Below are 14,740 nucleotides of genomic sequence, written 5' to 3' on the forward strand. Positions count from 1 at the left end.
GTTTTAGGTGCTTGGAGATCAAAACTCCATAATTTCATGTGATTCCACTTGAATGTAGGAGATAACCCATAAAGTTAACTCTCAAAATAAGAATCATCCTTTTTCATCGAGTTTTGAAAGAGATATGGTCGATGGAACACACATATACAAATCTATCAGAATCGGACAGATTGCATGTTCATCTTATTTTGAGTAATTAAAACCACAAATCACCACAATATTGAATGAAATCGATGGAATTTGAAAGTTAACTCATTAAAATAACATCCAGAAGAAAAATCAACAATTTTGGAAGATTATCTAGAGAGTTATGGCTGTTCAAAGTAGGGTTTAACTACTGAAAAACTCTCAGATGCACATATACAATGTTTTGAGCATTTGGAGGGTCAAAACTCAATGTTTTTGAGTGAGACCAATTGCATTACAACCCCAACTCAATAAATAAACTTTTAGAAGAAACCTCATAAGATTTGAACAAGCCATTTACAAGATATGGACGATTTGTACACATGCACATAATCTGTCAGCACCAAAATATAAGGTTTTTAAGAAATAAACTCACAAAAAATCATAACTCTACCTATCTTTTTGAGTTCTAATGCTTGGGTCATGGATTACCACCATCAAATAAACATTTTTACATGTTTTTGGTGTATAATCTCACCTTAAGACTCAATATTTTCGAAACATAGAAAATAGAAGATGAAGAATGCATAAAAATGGGTTTTCCTCCCAAAAAGTACAAGAAAAATGAAGAGATGAATGCATTACCTTGTTTATGAATGAGAGGATTGTTGTATCTTCAAAATCTTGCTAAAATGATGATGATAGATGAAGAAATCGGCTGGAAAGGATGAAGGAGGAGGATGATTCTCAAGGTGACCCTTGAGTTTTCTAAGGAGAGAAAGAAGAGAGTTTTGAAATTTGAATGGAGGAATAATGAGAAATAAAGGAAATTGAAGCTATTTATATGTGGCCAAGAGGAGGGAAAAGAGAGGGGATTGGGGTCGGCCATGAGGCCCAAGCCCACCCTCAAACATAATTTTTTTTTTTAAATAAACTAAGCCCAAAAATTCACAAAAGGCCATTTTCTCAATTTTGACATTTTTTTTTCAATTTAAAAGCCCATGATGACTAGAATTATTTAAATAGAAATATTTTATATTTAAAACACGAAAACTTAGTGTTTTATATATATTGGGTATAAATTAGAGCATTTGGTACTGTATAAGACGTTTCAGATAATTTCGGGTCGGAACCAGACTTTCTAAGCAACTGCCGGAAATTCTTAAAATTTTCAACTAAACCAACCTAACTAACTCCTAATCTTATAAATTACCTTCAATAACACTAATATAATCTTAATAAAAGCTAACCTGGGATTTCGAATTTGACAGCTGTCACACTTCAGACTAAAGTTGTCACGGACAAACCGGGGAGGTTTGGCAAGAGAGCCATTATCTTGTGTGTGTGTGTGTGTTTGCAATTTGTAAAGCCATTTGTAAACGGTAAAGTTATCTAAGAAAGGAGATAAACTAATACAGAAAATAGCTAAACACAAGGAAAGAAATAAACACTACTCTGATACCACTTGTTGGTCCCATGAGGGTCTACAAGAAGAGAAACAGTTTATAGAAGGGGGGGATGAATACAAAAACAATATTTTCAAATTTAAAATATATATTGACAGAGAAGATCAATACAGATTTTACAAGATTGTTTGAGGAAAGATAAGGTAATAAAAACATATCTAAACAATCTTTGGTTACACACAAAGTCTTAGCAAACACAAGAAAAGAAATTGTTGTAAAGAAGATCCTTTACTTAAGCTAGAAAATGGTTGAAGTAAGAATTAGGGTTACAAAGTGAGTTACGCGCACTCTGCATAGAGAAGAAACAATTCTATTTATACCCAGTGCATTGAATAAACATTTAATGCAATATGGTTGGGTCAGAGTGCGTGTCCAGCCTTAAGACGAAGGCTTGTCTTTTGCTACAGTGAATAGTACAAAAAGCACTATTCATGGGCAGATATCCTTACCTAAAGTTGGTGGACAAAGAGTCGACTAGTCGGCTCCGTACCGTACTAACTTCCATAAGGGTATGGGTTTTGTACTTTACGTGCATAAGGACAAGACAACAAGAATTGTGCTAAGTAAGCTCCATTTGATCGCTGAATGCTGGAATGACCTGAATGTCTCATTATCATTCGCTGAAGCTTGAGCAGTCTTCACACATATGTAGACAGGCTTGTTATCACTGAGTACCACTTCAGATCACGTACTCGCCAGTCTCTAATCTTCAGTTTCAGTCTTCGACGTTTGCTGAAGGTTCTTTGGTGTGTGTGTTGTCTTCTTAAAGTATTGATGTCTTTGATAGATTTACAATGCAAGTTCTTCAGCGATCACTGAACATACTCAGTGAATATCGCTGGAACTGAAAATACAGAGACATAAATACAACGTATAAGTAAAAGAGATTATCATCAAATCACTGAGAGAGAGGATCAACATACTTTCAGACGTCGTGACTTTTGTCTGTTATGAGAAGTAGCCCTGTTTTGTTGAAGGAATAAGGGTGGCATATCAAGGAGAGTTGTACTTGGAATAAGGGATGCATTGTCATATTTGGATTTTATTATAACTCTTATTATTATTACTAATTGGATTTAATAACTTTGAGACATCATTTCTTTGTGACCTGATGAATTAGAGATATTATTCCTATTAGAAATAATAATTTAGATGTTATTGAGAAGGGAAAAATGGTTTGTCATAAAGGGTAAGTATTGCCTTAAATCTTTTCGTTAATATTTATAAAGAAATAGTCTGATGAAGCATAAGGACTATGATCATAATGTTAGTTTCATTTTAGGAAATATTAAACAGATGTATTTTATATCAAGAACCGATGTTATAGAATTTATCCTATTTTATTGATAACTGCATTGTGTGATTGAAATGTAACTATTCCTGAGCAAAGTTATTTTATTATATTTTGGTGATTATCACCCTGCATTGGCAAAGAAGGGATTTACTCACTAGACCCTTCCGGTCTAACCCTCATTTTCTATTTTAAAAATATGCGGTGCAGAACTGTGGGGCTTAGAGATAATAAGGGGAAAGGAAAAATGTGATTATCTTCCTAATCTGATATCTGCTTTTGAACATCTATATGAGATTGCATATTTTGGACAATACATGTGGTATTACATGTGATAGTACAAGATTTTGTTTTGTAATTTTTCATATGTAGATTTTGTACCTATAAGAATCCTTGTACTAGTGGGACCATGAGATGTAAACTATATTTCCATGTAATGAAATATGTGTTATATGCAAATGTGGTGTTTGGGGGTGTTACATGTTAGTTAAACCAGAGGCTCTATATCTATAGATAAGAGCTATGTGTCAAAATTATACTTTATAAAAGAGTTTTCAAAAAGGTTTTATACTTAGAAATTTCCTTATAAGAAAGACAAATCAAAGGGGCTCTGGTTGGCCTACGCGGGTTGAACCAGAAGCTCTGGTTGGTCTTGCATTTTGAGCCTCTTGGGAAACTATTTTCTTATCTATGATATTGATCTCTAAACATTTTGAGAATTTTGGTTAAGTAAGAGGCTTTGGTTAGCTTAACCAGAAGCTCTAGTAGAGGAACCAGAGGAGCTCTGGTCCTCTTGTTTTTTAAAATATTTTCTAAGTCTGGTCTTTGGAACCAGAGATTCGATGGACTCAAACAGAATGTAGATTTACATATTGAGATGTGAAATGATTTAATTAAATAAGGTTTTGGTGATTTTCACCCTGCAATTATATGGAAAAAGGAAATCTCACTAGACCTCTAGGTCTAACCCTCATTTTGTGTTTTCAAATATGTATTGCAGGAAATGCTAAATAAAATGATAGTAAAGGAAAAGGCAAATTGTGAATTATGTCTCTATGTGCTTAGCCTTATGAAAATGGAAGGATGCATTTTGATATTGAATGATATGTAGTACAAGAGCATGTATTTTGGAATTTTTGAGTTGTATATTTGGTAATGTAGACTCTTGTATTGTGGACCTTTGTAGGCTTGATCATGTATTCTATGAATGAATTTTGTGTTATATGCAATATGAGTTTGGGGTGTTACATTTTACATACGCCTTCTGATTGTTTCCAAAATTAACAGTGCCACAATGTTTTTTTTTTAAGTTGGTCAGCAACTGTTTATAGCGTGTCAAGTGTCTTGAGCATCTAGAATCCAAAATCTCACACATGACAGACCTATACAAAGAGATCACTTGATTTTAGGTACCCATTTGTAAATGGGTCCCTTGGGGTTAGTGGAAGATAAACCTTTTGGTTTCCACACTTTGATTATCCTTTTTCCAGATTTTGTTTGAATTATTTCAGTGTAAGTTTTAATCTGCCACTTCATTATTGGTTTGTTGAATGGCAAATTGAAGTTTGGATTCTGATTTTTGTTCGTTCTGTTAAAGTTCCTTGTTGTCTTGAATTCAGATTTGAAATGGCTCTTTGGATGGAATGATTTTTTATAAGAGAATTTGTCCTTTTTGATCCACTTTGGTTTGAAAGAATTTTGTCCACAATTAGTATAATGAATATGTTTCTTGAGCAAGGAAATCATCTTGGTACACATACATTTTAAAGAATTATGGCCATAATATTTATCAGAAACACGAGTATTATTGTTCAAAGGTTTCAAATTCCCAACAAAATTAGATTTATCAAAACTAAAATTAAAGGCTTCTTTATCTCTTCATTCTTCCTTCCTTTCTTCTTGGCTTTCTTACTTAAAGGTCCTTTTCCTTTCTCTGAAAAAGATGAAGACTTTGAATTAGATCATTTAGACTTCAAGTTCTTATTTTTCAAATTGATTTACTTTTTACAACCTGAAGTCTCACCTTTTTCAAAGAATTTGGGATTGGTGTGAAAGTGAGAGATGGGAACAATAGAAGGCTTAATTTTTGTAACTTTTAGTTTAGAAGAAACTTTTTCACATTCATACTTTATGTTGGTTTCCATCTCTATTTCTTCATCACACTCAGACTCATTCATCATTTTATCAAATTTGACTTGAGTCATGTTCTTTATGAATTCACAAAGATTGATTGATTTTAAGCTTTGAGATTCAGAGTTTTGTGAGGAAGTCTGGAAAATCTCTTCAGAGTTGGATTCAGAGTTGTAATTTCTCTGGACAATTTATTCAGAAATCTGAATTATCTCTAGATTTTTAACTTCAGATTTAAATTCAGGTTTTGAGTATTGTCCTGAGAATTCATAGTCTTTTATATGAAAATTGTAGTTCTTTATTCTCATAGCCATTATTGAGTCCAAAGTAGTCAAAACCAAGTGCATTTTTTAAGTCTTTTCCACAACTCTAAATTACAGATTTTTCAGATAACACTTCACATTTGATATCTTCTTCATAGGTAGATTCAAATTTAACAAAGAAGTGTTCAAGAGGGATATTTTCAACAAGGTTTTCAGAAGTCCGTTTTGTAGTAAGTTTTCAAAATGATTTGAGATCCTCCCATTCCAGAGAAGTCATAGAGATTAGTAGGCACCTTTTTTTAAAACAGAGTTTCATTTAATCCTAATCCTATCTTTGGATTGTAGAACCTGGTATCCTTGGGATTATTGGTTAGAAAGTTGAAAGTCTGTTAAGTCTGACCTCTTTTGAAGTTCAATTCCTCTAATTCCTCAATCTTTTTATACAAGTCAATTCTTTCTTTTCAAATAAATTCATATTGAACTTTAAGAACCTCACTGTCAATTTTCATTTGTTCAAAATCCTTTTTCAAATCAGTTATTTTCTCAGATAAATTTGTTCTTTCAATTTCTAGATCTTCATTTTGCTTTTCAACAAACAAATAATTTTGTTTATAGCACTCTTTCTCTTCTCTAAATTTGTTGACTATAATTCTTTCTCCTTTGAGTCTCTTTTTAAGGTCCTCAAATTCAGAGTTCATTGATTCTAACTTAGTAAGCAGTTCAAAGTTAAGTATATTTACCTCCTCTAAGTCAGATTCTGAAGTCCCTTCTTTTTCCACATATACCATAAAGCATGACCTTGCGTAATGAGTAGTTTCTTCATCTGGGAAGACCATTCAAGCCAGTTCTCTTCTTCAGCCATAAGAACTTGGCCTTGCTTCTTCTTCATTGCCAGGTTTAGCTTTTTGGAGTAGTAGTCTGAGTCCCTAAACTTTTTGAACCTACACTCCCAAGCAAGATGTCCAACCTTTCCACAGTTGAAGCATCTAGGGCTTCACTTTCTTTCTTTTTTTTGCTCTCTTCTCTTATTTGTATTTTCTTGTCAGATACATGTTTCTTCTCACTGTTTCCCTTCTTCAAGTAGACACTAGATTTAGAGTGACTTCTTTTTGCAAACTTTTTATTGAAGGCCTTCGTGAACAGAGCTAGATTTTCAGTCATCTTCTTCAACTCAATGTCAGAGTCATCATTTCAGAACCAGATGAGGGGCCTACCATTGGGATTTCTATAAGATTTTAGGCTCTTTTGGAGCTTCTTTTGTACTTTCTCTCAGAGATGAGAGCCAAGGAATCATGAATCTTCTTTTTCTAAGACATCCTTTCAATGACTTTTTCTTCTTGTTGATTAAGTATGCCAAAGATGTCATAAATACTTTTTATGGCCAGATTATTTTATTAAAAGATTATCAGCACAAATATCCCATTCTAGCCTAAGATTTTTAAAAAAAATTATTAATTTCAGAATTGATCTTTTGCACACTATTCCTTCTTATGTCATTGAGTTTCCCATAAGTTTCAGAGAAAGATTCTAATTCCCTAGCCCTAAAGCCCTCATAGGCTCCTATGCAAATATTTACCTTATTTTGCATAGCCTTTTCTCCTCCTTGCATCTGGGACTCAACTTCATCCCACATAGCCTTAGCAGAAGTAAGGTTGTCTACCCTGTTGAAGATCGCATTAGGTAGAATAATTGTGAGAAGAGTGAGTGCCCTTCTATCAATTTTCACTCGTCTCATCTCCTCTTCATTATATTTCCTTAGATCCTTTCTGATCCTTGAAGCAGGGATTTCAGGAGTGATGTTTGTTTTTTCAACAACCAGAATTTCGATGAAGAGATCCATGGACCCATTCCAAATTGATTCCATGAGTTCTTCATCGATATTGTCCAAAAATTGGATCATACGGATCCTCCATAGGTGATATTCTTCTACGAAGAGTGATGGAAGTTTGGTCTTTGACCCGATGCTAACGTACTCTTTAGACATTCTTTATAGTGAGATCGAAAACGATAGTATGGAATAGAATTCGACAGTTGCAGGCTCTATTACCATTTGAAAGTTCCCGTATATCAAGAATATAAAGAACAATGTAAGAACAAAGAGTATTAACAGATCAAAACCTCTGACTGCTAATACTCTTTGTTCTTACGTTATTCTTTATATTCTTGATATACGGGCACTTTCATAGAGTTTTAAGACGTCACCTTTTCCATTTTCCACTTCTAAAAGATGTGAGATTACTTGTTTGAATTTTTTATCATTTCTTTTATTATGAGTTCATTTATTTCTAGGGAATCTTCTTACAACCCCGAGTCAATCAAGTTAAACTATAATGATGTCAATGTAAATAATAGCACAGATCAATGAGACAATTAAGCATTTTCATCAATCAATCATATAAATCAAATTATTTTGCTTTATTCTCTATTTATTTGTCTTTGTACCTATTTATAGTGAGTAATACAATATCTCTCCATCAAGGAGTTTTGGAAGAATCCATCTTTACATGGTTATCAGCCTTCTTTCTTTGACCTATAGCCGCCAATCACATAATCCATTTCTTTTTTCCATTTTTCTTTTCTTTCTACCATGGCTGGATCATCTTCCTCAACCATCATCGGTGGTACGGATGTGCTTCTACTCTCAACCCTCATACGCATGATCACCATCAAGTTATCTTCCTAAAACTATATGCTATGGCGTAACCAAATCTTTCCTATTCTCCATTCCTAGCGAATGATCGGCTATGTAAATGGCTCTAAACCATCTCCTCCCATGGAGGTTGTAGAAACCAATAATCGATACATTTATTTCTTATTAACAAAAGATTTACAAATACAAACAAAATACATTACAGAAATTATTCAAAGAATCAAAGCTAAAGTAGCTTGAAGGAAGAATAATATAGAGATAAGAGAAAGTATTTGAAACAAATGAAAAAATGAATTGTATGAAGAAATGAACGGCCAAGAAACTCTTTATATAAGTATTGAGAAATGGCAGAAATGGTCCTTCTAGATTCTGGAAATTTGCTCCACTACCCTTCATGTTTCCCCATAAGCGAGGCGTAGTCCTCGTACTTGATACACCCAGTTTTATGCATTTGACAGATATAGTCCTTTAAAACAGAAAAAGGATTATCAGAAGTTAAAATTGTAATAAAGTCCTATATTTTAACACCCTCCCTCAATCTTTACTTTTGAATAAATCGATCATTGTCAACTTAGAACACAAGTAGTTATAATGATTTATACCAATAGCCTTTGTAAAGATATTAGCAGGTTGTTCAGAATACAAAATTTTTACAATTTTTAACAATCCTTTATTAATGTTTTCTCTAAATTGATGAACATCTATTTCAATGTGTTTAGTGCGCTCATGGAAAACTTGGTTATTAGCAATCTGAATTGCAGGTTTATTATCACAAAAAACAGGAAGAGGTAATAAATCTGAAACATTTAAATCTTTAAGAATTTTTAGAACCCATAAGACCTCACAAGCAACAGAGGCCATAGCTCTATATTCTGACTCCGCGGAAGAATGAGAAACAGTACTTTGTTTCTTCCTCTTCCAAGAAATCATAGAATTTCCGAAAAAACAGACAAAATCCAGTTACCAAATGTCTAGAAGAAAGACACTTACCCCAATCAACATCGACAAAGGCAGTTAAAGAAAACTTTTCTGTTTTAGTAAAGCTAACACAATTACCTGAACTCAATTTCAAGTACCTGAGAACTCTAAGAGCAAGATTTAAATGAGACTGTTTAGGTGAATGCATAAATGGACTCAAAAAATGAATAGCGAAAGCAATGTCTAGTCTAGTAGCAAGAAGATAGATCAACTTACCAATCAGTTTTTGATAACCAGTATAATCAGACAAAGGAGAATCTTTGTTACAATTAGAATCAGATATAACTAAATTTCTATCCATTGGAGTATTACAAGGTTTGCAACCTAAATATCCAATTTCATTTAGTAATTCTAAACAATATTTTCTTTGAGTCATACAAATTCCATTCACGCTCTCTAGAATTTCAATACCTAGAAAGAATTTTAATTTTCCCAAATCTTTTATAAGAAATTTGCTTTTTAAGAAAACTTTAACCTTATCAATTTCAGATTTATCATTCCCAGTAATGACAATGTCATCAGCATAAACTAACAAGACAAGAAAAACAGATTTATACTTAAGGAATAGTCATTCATACATTGAACGAAACCATGTTCAATTAAACAAGATGATAGTTTGGCATACCACTAACGTGGAGCTTGCTTTAATCCATATAGAGACTTAACAAGTTTACAAACATGTTTATCAGTTTCATTATAGTAACCTTCAGGTAAGCTCATGTAAATTTCTTCAATTAAATCACCATATAAAAAAGCATTATTAACATCTAATTGATACAAGCTCCACATATTTTGAACAGCTAAAGATATAATGCAACGTACAATTACCATTTTTACAACAGGCGAGAAGGTTTCATCATAGTCAAGACATTCTCTCTGACTGTATCCTTTAGCAACTAGTCTAGCTTTGTATCTTTCTATTTCCCCAGTAGATTTGTATTTTATTTTAAAAACCCATTTGCAGCCTATAGGCTTTCTACCTTGAGGCAAGTCTGTTATAATCAATGTATTATTTCTATGTAAAGCTTCCATTTCTTCATTCATAGCATCTATCCAATTAATATCAGTACAAGCTTCACGAAAAACTTTAAGTTCAACAGGCTTGTTTAGATTAGACACAAAGCATAAGTTTTTAGTTGAAAGATAGGAATAATTGACAACTTTTTCTAATCCATATTTCACATTCCCTTCAACAACAAAGTCATCAAATTTTTGTGGAAACACCGAGACTCTAGCAAACCTTCTACTAGGAAGACCCAAAGCAAAAGGTGTACGTCGAGTAGCCTCAGGAATGAGACTTGCAACATTTCTTTGAGAACCGATAGCCTCATCTGAGCTACTCAGAAGTTGCCATCTGGTAACTCTTTCAAGGTTATCTTCAACATTAACTGAAGGACCTTGATTCAGATGTTTATTTGAGCTGCCTAGAGGCTCCGCATTGATAGCTCGGATTTGGCTACCTAGAGTTCTTTCAACATTAGGGACATAATCAGACTAATTAATGGTATTATTACCAGAGTTGTCTCCATTATCATCACTGGGTAGTGAATCCACAATATCATTAGATGTGTCATTCAAGAAATCAAAGAAGTTCAGCCTACTAGCATCATTATTAAGGTCATCTTCAGACCTGTTCATAGTCATCTTAAATGGAAAAACATTTTCATAAAACTTGAAATCTTGCAAAATAACAAACTTTTTAGACTCTAAACTAAAGAGTTTGTATCCTTTCTTTGAATTTGCATATCCTAATAAAACACATTTTTCTGATCTAGGGGAAAACTTATCTGTGATATTTGGTATTATAGCAAAAGAAAGACACCTAAAATTCCTAAGATGACTAAGAACAAGTTTAAAGCCATAGAAAAGTTCATAAGGCACAAAAGAAGGAGTCTTATTTATTAAGTAAGTAGCAGTGAGAATGCATTCACTCCACATGTTTAAGGGAACTCTTCCCTGAAACATAAAAGCCCTAGCAACATTCAGCAAATGACGATGCTTTCTTTCAACAACCCCATTTTGTTGGGGTGTATAAACACATGAGGTTTGATGTATAATACCTTTTGTTTTAAAAAATTCACTTAAGTTTTGACTTAAGAATTTCAGAACCATTATCACTTCTAAACACTTTATCATTGTTGCCAAACTGATTAGTAAGTAAATTATAAAAGGTAATGATACTATCGCCAACTTCATGTTTATTATTTAACAGAAACACACAAATAGCACGAGTGAAATCATCAACAACCTTAAGAAAATATTTATAGCCGTGCCTACTTTGGACCCAATAAGGTCCCAAACATCTAGATGTATAAGTTCACCTAGACCTTTGGAGCTATGGATACTAGACTCAAACTTTTCTCAAGTCTGTTTTGCCTTATGGAAGATTTAACAAGGGCCACAATTATAATTATCAATCTTAAGACTATGCCTTAAAAAATTTAAAACCTGACTAGCAGGATGACCAAGACGACTATGCCATAACTGAGCATAAGCTAACAAGACATATTCATCTTTTGAGATGTATCATAGTTAGATTCACAATTTGAAGGTTGATCAAAGTAATAAAGGCCCCCTTCTTGACTACCAGTCCCCACTACATTCTTTCTTAGCGAATCCTGGACATAGCATTTAGACTCATCAAATCCCACAAACACCTTGTTTTCACTAGCTAATTTATGAACAGACAGAAGGTTGACATTGAAGTGTGGGACAACCAACACATCAAAAAGAGTCACATTATTAGATAGATTAAAATCCCCAATTTCCTTTATTTTGGCTTTAGTTCCATTTGGATGACTAACTCTAAGATCAAGTTCAGATATGTCAACAACATTTTTAAGAAAAAATAGTGTTGTAAGTCATTTGTTGGTTAGTACCGGAGTCAATGATCTAACCAGACCTAGGAGATTGAAAATTACCTGCCATATTAGCAGCAGCATCATAACACTTATTTTGCTCAATTAAACTAAGAATTTTAGCAACCTGATCTTCAGAAAAGGTAAAAGAAGAGTTTGGAGGAACAGGCTTAGTAAAATTTGTCTTAGACGAGGTTAGGTCAGAAACACAAACATTATTGGTAGAATTCTTAAAAGATTGATTTTGAGGTTTAGTACGATTCTGAAAATTATTTGGGAAACCAATCAGCTTAAAGCACCTTTCAATAGTATGTCCAATGGCCCCACAGTGTTTACAACTTAGGGAAGTGACTCTACCTGGCCGACATTTGTTGTCAATAGTCTTGCTAAAAAAGGCAGAATTTTGAGACCTGGACTTTGATTGAGACATGCCCCCCCCCCCGATGAGATTCTTCTCTTGAAACCAAAGAAAAAGCTATTTTTACAGAAGGAAGGGGATTACTGATAAGAATATTACTCCTGATGGTTGATAGACATCGTCCAGACCCATCAGAAATTTCCTGAGTTTAATGAGTTTGGTGTGTTCAAAAAAATCTTGAGAAGAATTACAAGTGCATGAGGGTAGTTTGATAAGAGCATCAAATTGTTTCCATAAAGAATTGAGTTTATGATAATATTCAAAAACATAATTACCATTTTGGCTTAAGCAGTTAATTTTCTGATACAAGTTAAACATCACTGACCCATCAACTTTGTCATAGGTTTCCTTTAATTCATCTCAAACCTTGGAGGCCTCTTTGGGGAACACTTGTCCTAGAAAGAGATAATCGGTCATAAAACTCAATATCTAGGAAAGGACAACAGAGTTACATCGATCCCATTGTCTTTCTAAGACAAGATTGTTTATTGGTCTAGAACAGGACACATCAATAAAACCAATTTTGCATTTAGTTCCTAAAGCCAATATCATAACAGAAGCCCAAACTTTATAGTTGTCAGTTCCACTTAATTCTACATTCAATAAAAGAGTACCATTGGTATCACTTGGGTGAAGGTATAATGGGTCTCCAAAGTCAAGACTAGTGACCTTGGATTCCATCAATCTACCAGTGTTAACCTCAGCAACAGACATGAGCACACAAAGGGAGACTGAACAGATAAAGCAGGATTCCTAAAACACTCGAGATGCTAGGTCAAGCTAACTATTCAGCTCCAAACAAGCAAAAAGAAGAACAGAAAGGGGAAAACAAAACAAAAACAGAACCTCCTTACCACAACAATGTACAGTACAATTAGCACACAAAGAGGAATGAGAAGAAGTTACCACCTGAATAATCCAGTACTTTACTTGGTTAAAAGGGACAAATACGAAGCACATGTAACAAGGCCAGGAATATACATGAACAAAACAGGTGACAAATTCCAACCTGGATAACACAGATCTAGAGACAACAAAGACTAAGCACAAGAATTATTTAATAATATATGAGAATGAGATTTAACATCTAGTATTTCAGTAGCGATTGGAAAGCAAGATCTATACAAATCTATAATGCCAAAAACGCAATTAATCATGTACTCAAAGATAACAAACCAAACAGATTACACCAGGAGGCAAACCAGATGTAGAAAAACAAGAGAAGAAGAATTAACTACACCACAAGGAGTATTTCAGGGCGATTTAAACCAAGATCTAACAAGATCTTTAAGTCCAAACCAGTTGCTGATCATTTACTCAACAAAAACTGACCTCAAAAATCTCGAACCAGATTTGTAAAACAAACGATATACTCGAGATGAAGGTCAAAACAGATCCAAAGGATCTCCAACCAGATCTGTAAAATAACAGATATAATCGAGTATTTCATCACAACAAAAAAAGACGTCCAGATCTGAACAGATCTTTAAGGCTAACCGAGTGCCGAGCATTTACTCGCAATAAAGGATATAACAGGTCCTCAGAGACCAGAAAGAAACAACAGCTCTAGAAGAACTTTTAAGAACATGAAACGATTCAACAACTTAGAAACAAATTAGAACAGTCAGTCTTAAAAAAAATATAAGAACACGAAGAACAACAGATCTAAACAGAGAAACGATAAGAGTATTTCAGCTTCGATTGGAACAACGAGATCTACTGGAACAACGAGATCTACAGATCCATCTCGATTTGCCGAGCATTTACTCTCAATGATAGTTGTAACAGGTTCTTAAAAACAGAAAGAACAATAGATCTAGATGGAGAAACAACATGAGTATTTCAGCTTCGATTGGAATAACGAGATCTAACAGATCTACACATCCACCTCGAGGTTGCTGATCATTTACTTAAAGAGTACGAACAAGGATTAAAGAACACAGAGGGAAAACTTACCTGAGACGATCTTGAATATAGAGATGAAGATGGAGAGAGGCTCTTCACATATTGAACAAACCACAGAACCCAAGATTTGGCTCTGATACCATGTATAAACCAATAATCAATACATTTATTTCTTATTAACAAAAGCTTTACAAATACAAACAAAATACATTCTAGAAATTATTCAAAGAATCAAAGTTAAAGTAGCTTGAAGGAAGAACAATCTAGAGAGAAGAGAAAGTATTTGAAACAAATGAAAAAATGAATTGTATGAAGAAATGATCGGCCAAGCAACTCCTTATATAAGTATTGATAAATGGCATAAATGGTCCTTCTAGATTCTAGAAACTTGCTCCGCTACCCTTCATGTTTCCGCATAAGTGAGGCGCAGTCCTCGTATTTGATACACCCAGTTTTATGCATTTGACTGATTTAGTCCTTTAAAACAGAAAAAGGATTATCAAAAGTTAAGATTGTAATAAAGTCCTATACTTTTATAGAGGTTAATGGCACCGATTGGAAAAACAGAGCCCAAGTTATAATATCTCATGTGGTATTCCAATGACCAACGCATTGTTCTTCTTCTCCAATCCTAACTCGCAAAGAAAGCCATGTC

The 14,740-nt window shown here is 33.7% G+C and overlaps 1 long non-coding RNA gene across 1 annotated transcript; it reads right to left on the reverse strand.

Annotated features, from left to right (window-relative positions):
• Positions 1-8,059: 8,059 nt before the first annotated feature.
• LOC112523560 lies at positions 8,060-14,451 on the reverse strand. Its single transcript, XR_003070282.1, has 2 exons — positions 14,137-14,451; positions 8,060-8,392 (listed from the first exon to the last, which is right to left on the reverse strand). It is a non-coding gene; the product is annotated as an uncharacterized LOC112523560 (long non-coding RNA).
• Positions 14,452-14,740: the final 289 nt, after the last annotated feature.

The sequence above is a fragment of the Cynara cardunculus genome (assembly GCF_001531365.2).
Source record: "Cynara cardunculus var. scolymus isolate 2C chromosome LG 12, CcrdV1, whole genome shotgun sequence".
NCBI lineage: Eukaryota > Viridiplantae > Streptophyta > Magnoliopsida > Asterales > Asteraceae > Cynara > Cynara cardunculus.